Source organism: Peromyscus eremicus, chromosome 11 (assembly GCF_949786415.1).
Source record: "Peromyscus eremicus chromosome 11, PerEre_H2_v1, whole genome shotgun sequence".
In the NCBI taxonomy this organism is placed as follows: domain Eukaryota; kingdom Metazoa; phylum Chordata; class Mammalia; order Rodentia; family Cricetidae; genus Peromyscus; species Peromyscus eremicus.
This window is the reverse complement of record NC_081427.1, coordinates 38,669,570-38,685,593: the sequence shown is the minus strand read 5'-3', so window position 1 is coordinate 38,685,593 and position 16,024 is coordinate 38,669,570.

The window sequence follows — 16,024 nt, the reverse complement described above, 5'->3', positions numbered from 1 at the left end:
ACCCCAAGGACATGCATCAAGAATGAGTGGACCCAAACTTGGATGGATCTTACAATTCTGGTTCAAATACTCTTTCTGGCATATTGGAATAACAGACATTGGTACCAGGTCTATCCTCTGCCTCCTCCATCTGCCCTTACAGTCCTCACTCTGGATTACAGACCCAGAGGTGGAACTGCCCAGTACTCTTTCAATGGACACCAGCCTGTGCATTCTTCCTATTGGTCAGCTCTATTCCACACATTACTTCCTTCAGGGACACAGGCTTTTGTAAACAGAGGCTTTTCTCTGTCCCACCCCATCCCACAGCCGTTGCTAAATAATCATTCAGAGGCTTATATTAATTATAAATGTTTGGCCTATGGCTCAGGCTTATTACTAGTTAGCTCTTACATTTAAATTAAATCTATGCTTTGCCATGTGCTTCATGGCTTGTTACCTCATTTTCTACATACCTCGCTTCCTTGGTGGCTGACTGGTGTCTGCTCTAACTCCGCCCCTCTTCATCTCCAGATTGATTGTAACACCTGACCTTATTCTGCCTGGCTATTGGCCAAAGCAGCTTTATTTATCAACCAATGAGAGCAATACATATTCACAGCGTACAGAAAGACCATCCCACAGAAGCCTTTGGTCCTCTAAAGCATGCAAAGTAGCTCTCCCTAACTGACTTGAACTGTAAGCTGTGAGAGAGAAAAAGCCATGCCATTGTACTTACTATTTTATCTCCACTGTTCAGTTGAATGGTCACTCACTGGATCATTTGCAGGGTCACACATTTAAATTGTGGCCATCCGTTTGATGACATATATTCATGAAGTCATTTTTTTCACTCACTTAAATTTGTTTCAGTTTCTAGGCATTTGAATCCTCACGTTCTGGCTGGGAGATGGAAGATTTTGAACAAAATGTGTGAAGAATAGTAATAGAAAATGTGTAGTAGATGACAGGAAAGTTTTAGTAAACCAAGTCCCCACACCACCTTGTTCTCCCCAGCCAAGAACAAAAGCAGTATTTCTGTGACCTGGAGGCTGTGAGCTTCTCTGGGCACCAAGAAGTGGCAGGTCTTATTTCTATTTCTCCAAGAGGCAAATGGGGAGAAGCCATCCTGTTCCTAATCCAGAAAACCAGCCAATGTCTGGCCTGCTCCCCAGAGTCTGAAGGGCCCGCAGAAGTGGAGGGTGTGGGTTTGAGACCAGAGTGGCCCAAGTATTGGGGAACCTCTCTCTTTCAGGCTCAGAAAACTCTACTCTTCATGTTACTGGTCCTCTTAAGATTATTAATTCTTGGTAGTTTCTGGGAAACAGATCCCCATGTCTTGGAGAGTGTGGTAGTTTGAATGGAGTTGGCTCTCATAATCTCATAGGATGTGGCTTTGGTGGAGTGAGTATAGCCTCTTAGAGGAAGCATGTCACTGTGGGGACAGGCTTTGAAGTTTCCTATGTTCAGGATGCTGCCCAGTGTCTCAGTCGACTTCCTGTTGCCTGTAAAATGTAGGCCCCTCAGCTATTTCAACACCACGTCTGCCTGAATGCCGCCATGCTCCCTGTCATGATGATAATGGACTGAACCTCTGAAACTGTAAGAGAGCCACCCCAATTAAATTTATAAGAGTTGCCGTGGTCATGGTGTCTCTTCACAGAAATAAAAACTCACTAACACAGAAGGACTGAAGTGGGTCACAATATGTAGTGTTGGGAGTGGATGGTTTTCATCATATCTCTCTGTAAAATATTTGAATAAGTGGCCTCCCCACTAAGAGATGGGATGCAAGGCTTGAGGCCAAGGAAGAGAAAAGATATGTTACATGGTGAAGGAGCAGAGTGAGACACACCCTTCTGTGTGTCTTTCCCTCAGTGCACCAAGGCAGTGGTTCTCAACCTGTCTCATGCTTAGACCCTTTAATACAGTTTCTCATGCTGTGGTGACCCCATCCATAAAATTATTTTCATTGCTACTTTATAACTGTAATTTGCTATTGTTATGAATCGTAATGTAAATATCTGTGTTTCTCAAGGTCTTAGACAACCCCTGTGCAAGGGTTGTTGGATCCCCAAAGGGTTGTGACCCACAGGTTGAGAACCACTGCACTAAGGGCAGTAGGCTAGGAGAGGCAGAAAGAATGACTAACAGGGAGGCCCAGGATGAGTGTCTATCTATGGCAGAGTCTGGAAGTTGAAGTTTAACACTGAGAAAGCCACCAAGTGCAATGTTGTTCACCCTATAGATACATTAGAATAATCTAGAAGTTAAAAAAGAAATGTCAGCCCACATCCCAACCCTTAAATCAATTAAATCAGAAACTCTGTGCGTGCAGACTGACTGGGTATTGGCAGCTGGGAAACACTGCCCAGCTGATGCTACTATCCACTCATCTCATGACAGGGTACTTGGAGGCAGCTTGCCATTAAAATGTGTGGCCTGTCCCTGAGCATCACCTGGAGCTGATTGGCTATACAGCATTTCAAAGACCAGCCCCGAAACACTAAGTTAGAATCTGCATCTCAGCAAGGTCCTCTGAGCATATGAAGGGACTCTAAAATTTGAGTGTCGCTGAGAGAGGGGACGAAAGTCTTCAGCTATGACTTGTTAAAATACTTACGCAGACTCTGCTTAGCTATTCCCACCTCTCCTCCCAAGCTTGCCCAGCAGGAGCAGGGATTCCCTGCCATAGCCAGGTGGGTAGAACCCTTGGTGCCATCTGTAGCTACAAGTTCATCTAACCAAGCCAGGGCATGGGTTTTAGCAGAAAAACTTGCAATTGGCTACCTTTCTTTCCCCATCCAATGCCCACATCTAGAATGTGTGTATCTCGACATTGCTTACAAGACAGAATAGCCTGCCATCCCAAGCTGGATCCTTCATGTGGATGGCACCTTCAGTACACCTACTCTGTGGCGCCATTTCCTCTGGAAGGTCACATGACAGTCTGCACCTTAGGGTGTCCTCACTGTCTGTTGGAGAATCTGGTCACATGCCTAGAGGAATGTTGCCCCCCCCCCTTTTTACTGCCAGCCCCACTGCTTAACCTGCTTGGATAGCTCTTAGTCACTTAGTTCACAGGCCCCACCCTCCTCACAGGAACCAAGCAGAGCAGTGAACACCAGGCAGACGGCATGCCAGTACAGTAGATGACAAGGACCTTAGACTTGGATGGAGGAGAAATCAGGACTAAATGGAGACCGATACACAGTCCCACTAGAGAAGAAATCCAACAATACGACTCAGCTGCGATTCTGCCCCAGCTGCCATCAACGTGAGAAATCTTCTCTCCTTCGAGTGCTGGCTACTCACTCGTTGCTGTTTCAAAAGCTTCTTTTCGTGATGAGGAAATGGTTGGTGTTCGTTCATCTTGACTGGCGTAAGGAGTACCGGTACCGCACCGAGTCTGGGTATGCATGTGAGGATGTTTCTAGGAGACAGTGACATACGAGTGACTGGGTTTGCTAAGAGAGACTTTCCTTCTCCCTGCAAAGGGAGGCAACAGCCAATCTGCCGAGGGCCTGGATGGAACAAAAAGGAAGGAGTCAGGCGAGTTCTCTGTCTCTGCTGGCGCCAAGATACCCGTTTCCTCTTGTCAGACACCGGAACTCCACATTTTTGGGCCTTTCAAACTCTGGAACTCACATCAATGCCCTGAAATGTCTCAGACCCTCTGCCTTGAGCTGATGCTACCAGCTTCCCTGGTTCTCTGGTCTTTGGACAAACCTGAGTTCTGCCATCGGCTTCCCGGATCCTCCATCTTGCAGATGGCTATTGTAGGACTTCTCGGCCTCCATAGTTAGGTAAGCCAATTCTCATAACAAATCTCCTCTTGTGTTTCTGTCTGCCTACCTGTCTGTCTATCTGTGGTATTGGCTACGTTTATAGGGAAAACTTTTTACTAATATAGGAAGCAAAAAGATACACTACAGGGCAGATTAATCAGTATATCCATATTTATAGGAAAGAGACCCATCTTTTCCTCAGGCCCTAGTGTGGGTGCACCATTTTAGTATAATTCTAATTTCCTTCTTTAAAGCATCTTTAATGTAGCCGGGCATGCTACATAAAAGGCGTGCTGTGGTGCACACCTTTAATCCTAGCACTCTGGAGACAGAGGCAGGTGGATCTCTTGAGTTCAAAGCCAGCCTGGTGTACAGAGCGAGTTCCAGGACAGCCATGACCACATAGAGAGACCCTGTTTTGAAAACAAACAAAAAATATCTTGTATGTAATGCAGCTGCTTGATCTCGTGGAGCTCTGATCCACCGCCGGTAGAAATGTCTCTCAGGCTCAGCAAGTGTTTCTCCGCAAAGGCAATGCAGCCGCTCACACTCAGCGTCCAGTTGTGTCGAGTATTTGTAGCTCTATTCATTCAGTATGAAGGGGCAGACCCAACCCTTCAACATTCCTTCTCCATCAGGCTTGCGTGGGAAGTCTGGGGCAGGTGACAATAATGACACCAAGAGTTCCCAAGTGAAGTCAAAACGTTCCCTGAGGAAACGCATACATTGGCTAGACAGAACTAAATAGCAAAGAAAAGGCGAGGGGACCACAAGACCCCGGGTGAAAAGAGCTCTGGAGAGAAGCTCACTGCAAAGAGAGAGTGGGATGCAGGGGTCGCTGAGGCAGCCAATGAGGCAGCATCTAGTTTGTGTTACCGCTTCAGCAGATGCCCACTCAGTAGCTGCTAGGTGCCAGACATAGCTCTCCACAGTAAAGATTCCACCTTGAGCCAGACTGGCCAAAATCAAGCCCAATGGAGCTCACATCATTTTCACACCATGTACCCTGCACCCCAGCCTCTTTATATCACTGCCTCCCATCTTCATGGCGCAACCAACACCCCAAGTCTGAGCTATGTTGTTACAACATCCTTGCATTTTTGCATTGCTTCTCCATTAACCATCCCAGACTCCAGGGCTTTGGTCTCCTCAGAAACTTGGAAGACCCTCAGGCTCTAATATTACTGTTGTTACCACAAGCTCCACATGTCCTGTGCAGTGGGGAGCGTACCCTACTACGATCCATACTATTGTAGGTCCATATGCTTTGCCACTCGGCAGGGTTGGACTGTTTGGCAGAATTTATGGTCTTGCGGCCTCCACCTGCAATAGAATTGCTAGGTGTTTCTTTCCAAATTTCCAACTCCTGTGACTTCTAAATGAAACCTGAAAAGCTTGGAGAGGAAGCAGGCCATCGGTAGCTCCAAGTTTTCTCTTGGTTGGATGTTTCACTACATAGTAGCATCCCTGGGCAGACACATGATAACTTCATCCTGACACAGAATCAACTTCAGCTTGTCAGAGAGGACAATGGCAGTTCCTTCAAGAATGGACGTAATAATTGTGTGTGATAGTGCCTTTGTTCATTCAGTTCATTTTCTTTATCAAGAAAGAGATGGTGATCTGTGACTGATGAGAAACTCTGGAAAATTCTCATTGTTTACATCTGTAGAGGTAAATGTCTGTGGACAATGCTATTAATTACCATTGCATGGGTAAATATCTGCATCCATATGAGCAACAGTAAATCACTTAAATAATTCACCCACTGGGCATTAATAATAGATGTGGTTATTTTTCTGGGAATTCACTTTATTTTCCCTTTAGTATTTCTAGTTTATTCAAATTACTTTTGACTATAGTGACAATGACAGAATTCAATCCTGTCTTTTTAATCTGATATACCCACAAGGCCCAAAATGTCTACTATAAAAGGGTCATGGTGCCAGTACATTGCTTCTTGTAGGGGTTGAGGCCTTGAGTACTCTGTAATTTACTCTTCATATGTTGCTATTGCTTTCAAGGGAAGTCTGTGCCAGCCTTGCCCAATGCACCAAGCCAGTTCCTGTACCGTCTCTTACAAAATTTTCCTTTGCTCTCCCTTCCAGCCCTTCACCCATCTTGTCCCCCGCTTCATTGAAGGCTTTCTTCTGTAGATATTATCCCAAATAAATGCTACCCATGCTGAACAGGAAGCACCGAACCAGGTCAACTCATAGTTGTAAAACAGGGTAGATATTGCTGCCCAAGCAGAACCTTCAGGTCTCTGTTCAGCTAAGTGGTTTCTCTTTCTATTGGTGGTAGGTGAGTCATTTTCACTGACTGGGCAGACAAGAGCACAAGTCATCTAGGTCTTGAAGTCCTGGACTGGATGAATATAGGCCTCCCAATAAAGAATATTCTCAGGCATATCCATGAGACTGACCGCCCTATATCCTAGATACTCTTCTTGGCAGAGTGTCTAGGACATGGATAGTCTTCAATGGACATTTGACAAACCTTCTACTTAGCAAGATCTCCTTCATGTTTCTTGCTCATCCCTGGCCTCCCTTGGCTATGCAAAGATATTTTCCTAAGTTTTTCTTGTTGATAGAAGTCTGATATGTTCATAAGTGATGCTGTATTTTAGGAAAACTGAGGCCACCTTCAGAACCACAGGTTGAGATTACATCTTGAGATGAGGCAGAAGCATGTGTGACCCTCAGTAGAAGATGTCAATCATATTTCCTGTGCTAGAAACTGGTTTAGAGAAGGGTTTAGGAAGGAGCCAATCTCCTGAATCACAGTCACCTTAGACAGCAATGGTAGCTTTTGGTTCTTCCTAGTAATTGGATACAGCCAAGAGAAGCCACTTCTCTGCTCTGAGAGTTTTCAAATTCACAGAAGAGACAACAACTCTTATCGAGGTGCGATTGACTTTTATGTTATTCCCAGAGGCAGATTTTGTTGGAGAAAATCTGGTTATCTAAAGCCAGGGCAGACAACTTATCGCACAGAATTTGCATATTAAACTCGAGAGAGGAATCCATACTAGACTAAGTACAGATATTTAGGTTTATCCAAATAAACAAAGCCCGGGGTGGGTAGATGCAGGAGTAGGGAGACAGTGGGGAGAAGGGTGAGTCTTTCAGGGCTGATTTCCTTCCTGTGCCCTGTCAACCACATCATTCAACTCACCCAGACCGCAACTCCAATGGCAAAACCAGAAATCTTGTTAAACACCATATTCTGCATACACGCATTCTACCAATATCGAGTCTCTGGACTGCCTGCCACTGTTCTGAATGCTTGACACATAACTATACCCAACTGTTCTCTTGGGCTTGTACTCGAACCCAGGAGAACAAACAGAACCATCCAGCATCGTACAGAAGCTTTTCAGTGTGCTCTGGTGATAAAAGGAAAAGTGGAAGGAGGTGAAGATTCCATGCAGGACTGAGGTTCGAACCTCTCCCCTCCGCACTTCATTGTCATATTCTAGTGGAGTTCTTTGACCATGGGAAATCAACAAAGAAGCTGTTTTCATTAGTGATAATGAGCAACAGGGCCTGGGTCCCTCCTGAGGCAAGGGAGACACACATGTGTGGCATGGCTTGACTATAATGAGATTCACCCATGAAAATACTTAAAGATGGCCAACAGGCCCCAGTGGAGGCCACAACTCAGCAACACATCCTGGCGTCTTAAATTTCCCCTGTATTCTAAGCTCTGTTTTTGGAAAAGGAAAAGACACTTACAAATCCAATCCAAACCCCCAACAAAATGACTTGAAGAGTGGGCAATGGCATGCGTCTGATTTACACCCATGTCAGCTGGGGAGGGGGGTGCTGGCCCTCAGCTAACCCAGAGCTCCACTCTGTAGGGCTTTGCTCATTTGTGAATACAAACCCGCTCCTGGTCTCTTCCCATCAGTCCCTGCCTTACACAGCCGGTGCTTCCCGAAACATTCATTTGTGTTTTCTTCTTTCTTTTTTTTTCTCAACTCACGAGCAGGAAAATATTCAGTAAGTAAAATTACCCACGACATATAATTTTATCCACATTTCTCACAAAGGTTGTCTCCTCCAGACTTCAGCAACTAGTTGAAGCCATCAGGAAGGGATTAGCGTTGTTATGAAATGTGTATAATTGATTATGCCAGATCCTCATTAGGGTTGGCATCTGGCGGGCTCCCCATGTGTCTGAGGGTTGGTGTGCATGCACACACACAGAATGTGGAAAGAGATAAATAGACCAGTGCCTCCCACAGAGTAGGTGATCAGCAAATGCAGTAAAATGTCTCTGCTTTGCCATTCAGACTAAAAAGCTAACTTACCCTGGGGAAGGGAGCAAATGTCTGAAGATGTGTAGCAGATACATTGCTGGGCTGGGGCTGGGGCTGGGGGTATTGAGCCATCCATTACTCACAGATGGGGCACATGATTCCGGCCCAGCCAATGATGGGGATTCCATTCCCTTGGCCATGGGAATTGGCTCAGAGAAGGATGGTCTCTTAGCCAGGCCAATGGATCTTTCTGGGATTTTTTTCTGAAGCTTGTCCTGACACAAAACTATCTGCCCTTCCATGCCCACTGCTTAACTGGTGGGATGCGAGCCTGGACTCTAGCAGCTTTGCCTTGAGGAGAAAGCCAGAATAAGAGCAGTCACTTGAGTTCCCGGCTGCAGCTGCCCCCCTCAACAAGGTTCAGCTGAGTTTTCGTCACTTGAAGAACTATCCTTGCCAGTTCACAAAGGATCCTAAAAAACAAGACTACCACTAATTATCTACCATGCGACAGGCATCATGGCAGGTCCCTTTGCTAAAACGTCTCATTGCCTCTGTGACGGCATACTTTGCTGCATAGTATTGTATTTCAGGAAATAGGATGGGGCCTCTCCCAGGGATGTCCAGCCTATTGACATGGGGACATGACACTGTTATCTACAAAGTTCACATTAAAAAAAAAAATAAAAACAGTGTGATCAATTGTGTCTCCCCCTCCCAAATTACACAAACACAAATTCCATAATATTTTAAGTAGATTTTGGGTGGGGTTGCATTCATAGCTATCCTTGGCCAGGGGTTAGACATGCCTGCATAGCAGCCCTGTGTACAGCAAGTAGTCCAGGCTGTGCAGTCCATGCTTCTTCTACCCTTATGTCCTATCACTGGCCACCAGCTCTAGCAGAATAGGAAATGGTGTCTTCAGGTTTCAGAAGACTAAGGGTCACATAGTAGTGACTCATGGATATCCATTTACTTATTTATAAGCGAGGACTCAGAGTATCCCGTTAAGTAAATAATATGAACAAGATGGCAGGATATTCATCTATATCAACGTTCCTTCTGAAAAATGGGCTCCCTCGTATAGCTCCTCTGGAAGAATACTTGCCTATGGTCCACAAGGTTCAATCCTTGCTCTGAAAAATAAGATCCCACATGGTGGTGTACACTCATAGTCCTAGAACTTGGCGGCCAGGGTCATTACTCCACTTCTGGTTTTCCATGGGTCTTTGCTTACTGGACTTACATGTAAATGGGAACATATTGGTGTGGTCTTTTGTGACTGATCCCTTTTACTCCACATAATGTTATCAAGGATCACACAGGCTAAAACATATGTTTTATTCTATTTTTATTATGATGTTCTCAACTTCTTTGGGGATTAAGGAGCCTTGGAGAATCTGATAAAAGCTGCGTGCTCTTTCCCCCCTGAAAATATTCATATGCAACTGTTTCCAAGTTTTCCTAGAGACTGGAATACCATCTACAGAACTCAGTATAAATGTAAATTTCATTAAAATAGTTGGATGTGACTTTAAATGGTAAATCCCTTCAATGGACTGGTCTCTTGTGTGTCTGCAACTCTGAGGTGACATGTATGGGGGACAGCTTATCTGGGAACCCACTGGGTCACACCATGATCACTCAGGACTTTATGAAGTGGCAAGAGGATTAAATGTGAACGCTCAACACAGTGTGAAATGAGAAGTGTGCATGGCTCGCAGTGCGGTAAACTCGAACATGAACAGCATGTTTATATAATAGGCTATAAATGAGATACAGAACGTTCTGGTAAGAGTTTCCAATCTCTCCATATAGTTGCTGCTGGAATCTTATCAAGTGTGGCAGAGAAAATAGTTGGTTTTCTAGACGGGTTGGGGTTCTGGTGAGGTCTAGTTTTCCCACTAAGCAGCAGTTTGCTTTTAGATGATTGCTTTATCATCTCGGAGCCTCAGGTGCCACTGGAAATGCCTCCTGCATTGATAGAGTAGGATCAGTTCAGATAACTGAAGATATTGTAGGGTTTTTGTTTTTGTTTCTCAGGGTAAGGGATTAAATCCTGGGCATGGTACATGCTAGCCAATTATTCTACCACTGGGCAAAACCCTGATCCAAAACATTATTTTAAGAGGGCATTGTACAAGGTAAACATTATATATATATATATATATATATATATATATATACACAATATATATGTATAAACATATATATGTTTAGTATATTATAAATATATAAAATGAATATTTATACATATATATATATATATACACATACACACAATTTTTTTTAAACTTAAAACGTATTATTAGGTCCATGCAAGCATATATACTTATGAGTACTATTTCTGGCATTTAAAATAGTACTTGTAAGCTGGGTTTGGGGGCATGTCTGTAAATCCAGCACTTGGCAGTAGGATAGCTACATATTCAAGGCTAGCTAGGGCTACATATTGAGACCCTGTCTCAACAAACCAACCAAGCACTCACACTGAGTTCAACATAAAACAGGTATTCATCTCATACAGGCCTTTTGATCAGGATGCAAAACCATTTTCTTTTTATTGGCTATACCCATAATTCCTCACAATTCTTGTCTCATTGAAGTGGGTGATAGATTACAAGCATTTTACTCTAGGGTATGAGTGCAGAATTTATTTCTAGTTCTTTTCACCTTCTAATCTTTACCATCTTCTTGCCTACATCTAATTTGACACCAACTCTTTTCTTCAGTAACTTGTCTTTATTAAATCCTTTTTAAATTTCAGAACGACGATTATGGAAATGGCTATGCTTTACTTCCATGTTTTGCTGAATAGTATTCAAATAAATTACTCGATTACAGTAAAAGACCATGGCATTGGTTTAACCTTTTCAAGCACACTCTTAATCCCAGGAAAGAATGCAGCTGGGCAATGGTGGCGCATGCCTTTAATCCCAGCACTTGGGAGACAGAGCCAAGCAGATCTCTGTGAGTTCGAGCCCAGCCTAGTCTATAGAGCGAGATCCAGGACAGGCACCAAAGCTACACAGAGAAACCCTGTCTCAAAAAAACCAAAAAAAAAAAAAAAAATGGTGAGGAAAAGTCTAATAACTGCTAGGTTTAAAGGAAGGGATAGATAACAGATATGAAATACCTATATATCTAGATAGATAGATAGATAGATAGATAGATAGATAGATAGATAGATATGTGTGTGTGGGGGGGGGGTCATGTGAATGTGCCCATATTTGTATGACCCACCTTCAAAGGATAGGATGTGATGGTCACATCTCTCTCTTGCTTGCCTCTGCATTGTCTCTGGGCCCCATGGGAGCATGGGAGCTTTACTGTAAATGCCTGAGCATTAGGACATACACGCTTGCTTCTCTGCAGGCCGCCATCATGTCCCATGTGGACTCTAGCAACACCTTCCTTGTGTTCCTGAAAGCCTCTCCAATCCAGTCCAACACTGTCTCTGCTCAGCCACACAACAGTCGTGGACATTTCTCAAGCACAGATCTGCCCCTGCCCCCTTCAAAGAGCATCCTGCTGTGGCTTGCCAGTCTCTCAAAACAGAAGCCAGACTTTCTGACAGTATCCAAGAAGATTTTTATGAGAATCCCTGTCCACCTTTCCAGCCTTCTGTTTGCCACATCTCCCTCCCTTCTCCTTTATGTTCTAGCATTTTGTGTAATTCGATTTCCTGGCATAACCTCTAGTCTCTGACATCTTGTCTCTGTATCTTCTAGCACATGACCAACATCCTCGGGGAGCCCTTAGACAGCATCTGTGCTAACCCTTCCAAACGTTCTTCCGACAGGCAGATCCTAACCCCACAGCTGACTCCCTCAATAGACTTCAAGACCAGCTAAGGGGAAGGACAGTTCCTGTGTTATTGCTGAATCTCCAGTCTAGGGTCTGGTTCACAGAGATGAATGCTCATTTACCAGGTTGACAATTGATTAATGTCTTCTTTTCAGAGTAACTTGTCTTTAGATGGAGTCTCGAGGTAGCACAGAACTAATGTCTTCACCCAGGCAGGTCAATGGGTAAGGTATTCAATGCAGTGAGTTTCTACATGTGCCTTCGAAATATGTCTCACCGTGGGACCAAGAGCCCCGTCGGTCACAAAGATTCATTTTTAATTCTTATCTTTTGAATGCCATCTCTTATTGTATTTGTATATCAGTAATCCAACTGCCTAGGGAATCCTGGGTTCGTTTTTTTGAGGGGGTCTTGAAAGTCTCACAGTTTAATTTGCATTCATGTTGGCCACCCACAGAGCACACAAAAGGCACCGTGACAGTGGTAAAAATCCAGCCATGGAGAAACAAATGGAGCAGAGATGAGACTCGGGTGTCCTTGTTTGGATCTTCCAGTTCTTCATGAGCATGGTGTCCTCTGGCTTTCATCTACCAGAAAGAGCTCTGGGCAAGAGCCTGGGTGTTGAACTGAGTTTCTTGGCTGTGGCTGCACATCCCCTCTCAACCTCTCTCTTTTTTTTCAAATTGGAATATGGAAGAAATTATTTCAGATAGTTCAACAGGAAGGTTGAAGAGCTAGGGGTAGTGGCACATACCTATAATATCAGCTCTGGGGCAGCAGAAACACGAGGATTGTGTACTTGAGGTTGGGTTAGGCTATACAGTGAAACCTCGTCAAAAGATAAAGATAGGAGGGGGCGGGGAAGCTGAAAGATGCTCACAGCCAATCCTGTCTCCATTTCATCATCCTCTATTGGAACATGCGCTTCCTTCCTTCCCTGTTACTACATGGTATTCATGAAACCCACTCCAGTGCATTTCTGTGCTTTGTGGCCAGTGGCTTCCATACAAGGAGGTCCTTCCTTCTGGGAGGACCATAGAAACCCTAGTCTTCAAGCTCCTGTCTGTAAGGAAGACTGGCTTCATTTTCTCTACTGTGTTTCAGGCTGTCCTTTTTTTGTTTTGTTTTTGACTTGATGTGGGGCTGTGTCTTTAGAAGAGAAAGAAACTCACCCAGTAAAGTATGATCTCGTGTTTGAGATGATTACTGAAATGAGGCATCCTCGGTCTATTCCTTTCCTACATCACTTTCCCTTTTAAGAGCTATCAGTCACTTCCTATGTCTTCCTGTAAGCAGACAGACATCTTTGCCAGAGGGGGAAAAACTGGTCATTTCAAAACAGCCAGATATTTGCTGATATTTCAAAGGCATACGATAGACCCGTGAGGTACTGCTGTGGAGTTGGGCTCCGTTTATGTCTTCCGTCTTCCTTAGGCAGACAGAAGAAATACTCCAGTTTATGATGAGATTTGGATATGTTTACGGGAACATGTGCTGTTTTAAAGAGACCTTTCACCTTAGCCAAATGCATATTACCAGGGCACTCTGAACCAATCTGTGTGTGTTTGCATGGTGGGAAGTTTCAGACGTACACACAGAGGGTGTAGCTTTCTCTTGTGTTTGAAAAATCAGTTTCACTTGTTCTCAGATACCAGGATGAGGAAGATTCATCGTCTGCTGGCTTTGACTAACCTCAGCTGTTCATCAATTGATGAGGTACCCAACCATGCTCATACCTTTACAAATATCAGGAAGTGATGATAGGTTAGGGCAGATGATCTGAAACCAACCAACGTGAGCATGGGTCTGCATGGAGCTATTATTTAGGTTTACCCTGAGGCCCTCAGAAACCAGTATGCTTAGAGGTTAGTACGTGGAAGATGTGTCAGAGGTTCCTCCCATAAAACCAAACCAGACAAGATTCACCCCTATTCCACGTAATAGCTACGAAAAATCTCTATCTTTAAAACATCAAAAGGTAGCCTGTCTTAACCACCTCTGCAAACGGTATCATTTTATTTTCTGAATTTTCCTTCCATGCTTGGCACTTAACCTTAGTGTGTCTTTTCTGTCTTCAGTTTGGCAAAATGGAATATGGAAAAGTGCCATGTGGCTACGAGTCCCTTTTCTGAGTGGGTATGTAGGCTGTAGAAAGAATTTGATCCTATTTGTTTGGAACCTGTGTGTAGACTGCAGCAATGCTGGATTTTTCTTTTGTTCTTTTCTTGTCCACATCTGTAATCCGCCCCCCCCCAACACATACCTATCTCTCTGCCATCCAAGGCATCATAGCTTCTAAAGGGGAAGCACAGAGCTAGAGAGAAGGCTCAGCGGTCGAGCAGGACCCGAGTTCGGTTCCCAGCGTCCATATCTGTTGGCTCACAACTGCCTATAACTCCAGCTTCAGAGACTCTGCTGCCTTTGACCTCCTCATGCACCCCCCCCCCCCGGTGCTCACATGCACACACCCACACAGAGACCATGAGCACACACGTAATTTAAGTGAGCAACACACATAATTTAATGTAAGTGAGGCCATGGAGTTTAACCCCCACTCTCTGAACTGGGCACATGGGTGGACCGTTCTGCCCTGAAGTAAACAGGAGCAGCTCAGCGGGGAAGCGGCAGTAGCATGGGCGTGGTGGGAGCATCGGGCAGAGGATGGCTGCATCTGTTGGGGTCACTCACTGTTTCGCAGTCAGAAAGTACCCAGTGAAAGGCTTAAGGGGAAATTCAATACAGTCTCCTTTTATCAGCCTCTCCAATTGTTGTCTATACAGAGCGAGCCAGGCTCCCCAAACACACCAGTCTGTTTCAGATGCACAAGATTAAGGAGCTAGTGACATTCAAGACCAATTGGCCCACCCAGGAGCACTGAAACCAGCAGAAGAGCCGTCAGATTTTTGCCTTTTCTCCATTAATCTTAAAGCTTTTCGGTGGTACCAGGTCGCATCTCCAGCAGACAGGCTGAGAAGGGTGTCTGCCCGCTTTCCATACCCCTACCCAACATCCTAGAGTAACCCCTTCATTGCTGAGCAAACCAATTCAGGATTTCAGAGTGTCTTTCCAGGGCTAGAAATAGATCTTTACCGGGCCCTTTGCTTTTTTCTACAGCAAGAAAGATAGGAACCCACACAGACCTCTTCTCAGTATATGGCTGGACCACTCCCTGGAGGCCGTTTCCAAGGGAACAGACTTTGAGGGCCCCTGAAGGTAAGCAAACAGGCTTTGCCTCAGGAGTGTAGAAGGCCCACTGGACAGATGCAAAATGCCTGTTAGGTTGAGAGGAAAAGACAGGATGAATAAGGAAGCTGGTGTCAGTGACAGGAAATGAGGTCTGGATTTATAACGCCGTCCCCACCCCCCTTACTCCGAAATCCCTTTCAAAGCTTGTGACCTGGGCAAGAGGTCACCCAGCAGTGAGGAGTAGAGAGATATCTGCCACATGTAAGTGGAAGCGCCTACTGGACCAGGATGGTCAATAGTTCCTGGCTCAGATCCTGGCTGGGACCATTTGGGCTGAGGCCATGTATGCAGATCTCAGGCCAGACAGGAAGAGGATTCTCTGTGCTGGCTGGGTGGGAGATGCCTCTGAGACACCAAGTTTTGCCTTTGAGGATGGAGCTCAGAGAACCCCTGGCCAGAAGAGCTGGGATCTTGTCTTCCTTTTTCTAGGAAAGCTCCTTCAGGTAGCGGGTAGCGCTTGTCCCGCTGTTCAGCCTGAGCTGCTTCCCAAAGATAGCTGTCTGAGAACACTGCGGGCCCAGTTCTGTAAGCTGGGTGCTTTATGACAGTAGGTACAGACTGAGCTGAAACAGAAACTGAATGTAGGCCTTCCCTGAAATTATTCTCAGCTTGTAGTTTTAATACGGTCTTTCCCAAAATCCCATCAGTGAATAGCATGGATGGCCCAGAGCAGCCTATTCTGTATATCCACCCCCACTGTTCCTGCCCACCCACATAGCTCTAGGTGGGAGGAGAGGGCTTGCTGTTTCTTACTCCAGCCTTTGGAATATGGGGATAATTGGCATAGGACCCATTTCCACCAGGACAGTCCCTGGGGTCACTTAAATAATGTTTCTTCCATTAAAGAAGTTCCTTTCCACAGCTGCCCCTGTGAATTAGAACTATACAAAGGTAGGGTTGCGTCTTTACCAATCTCACCCACCTGTTGGAAACAGAGGCA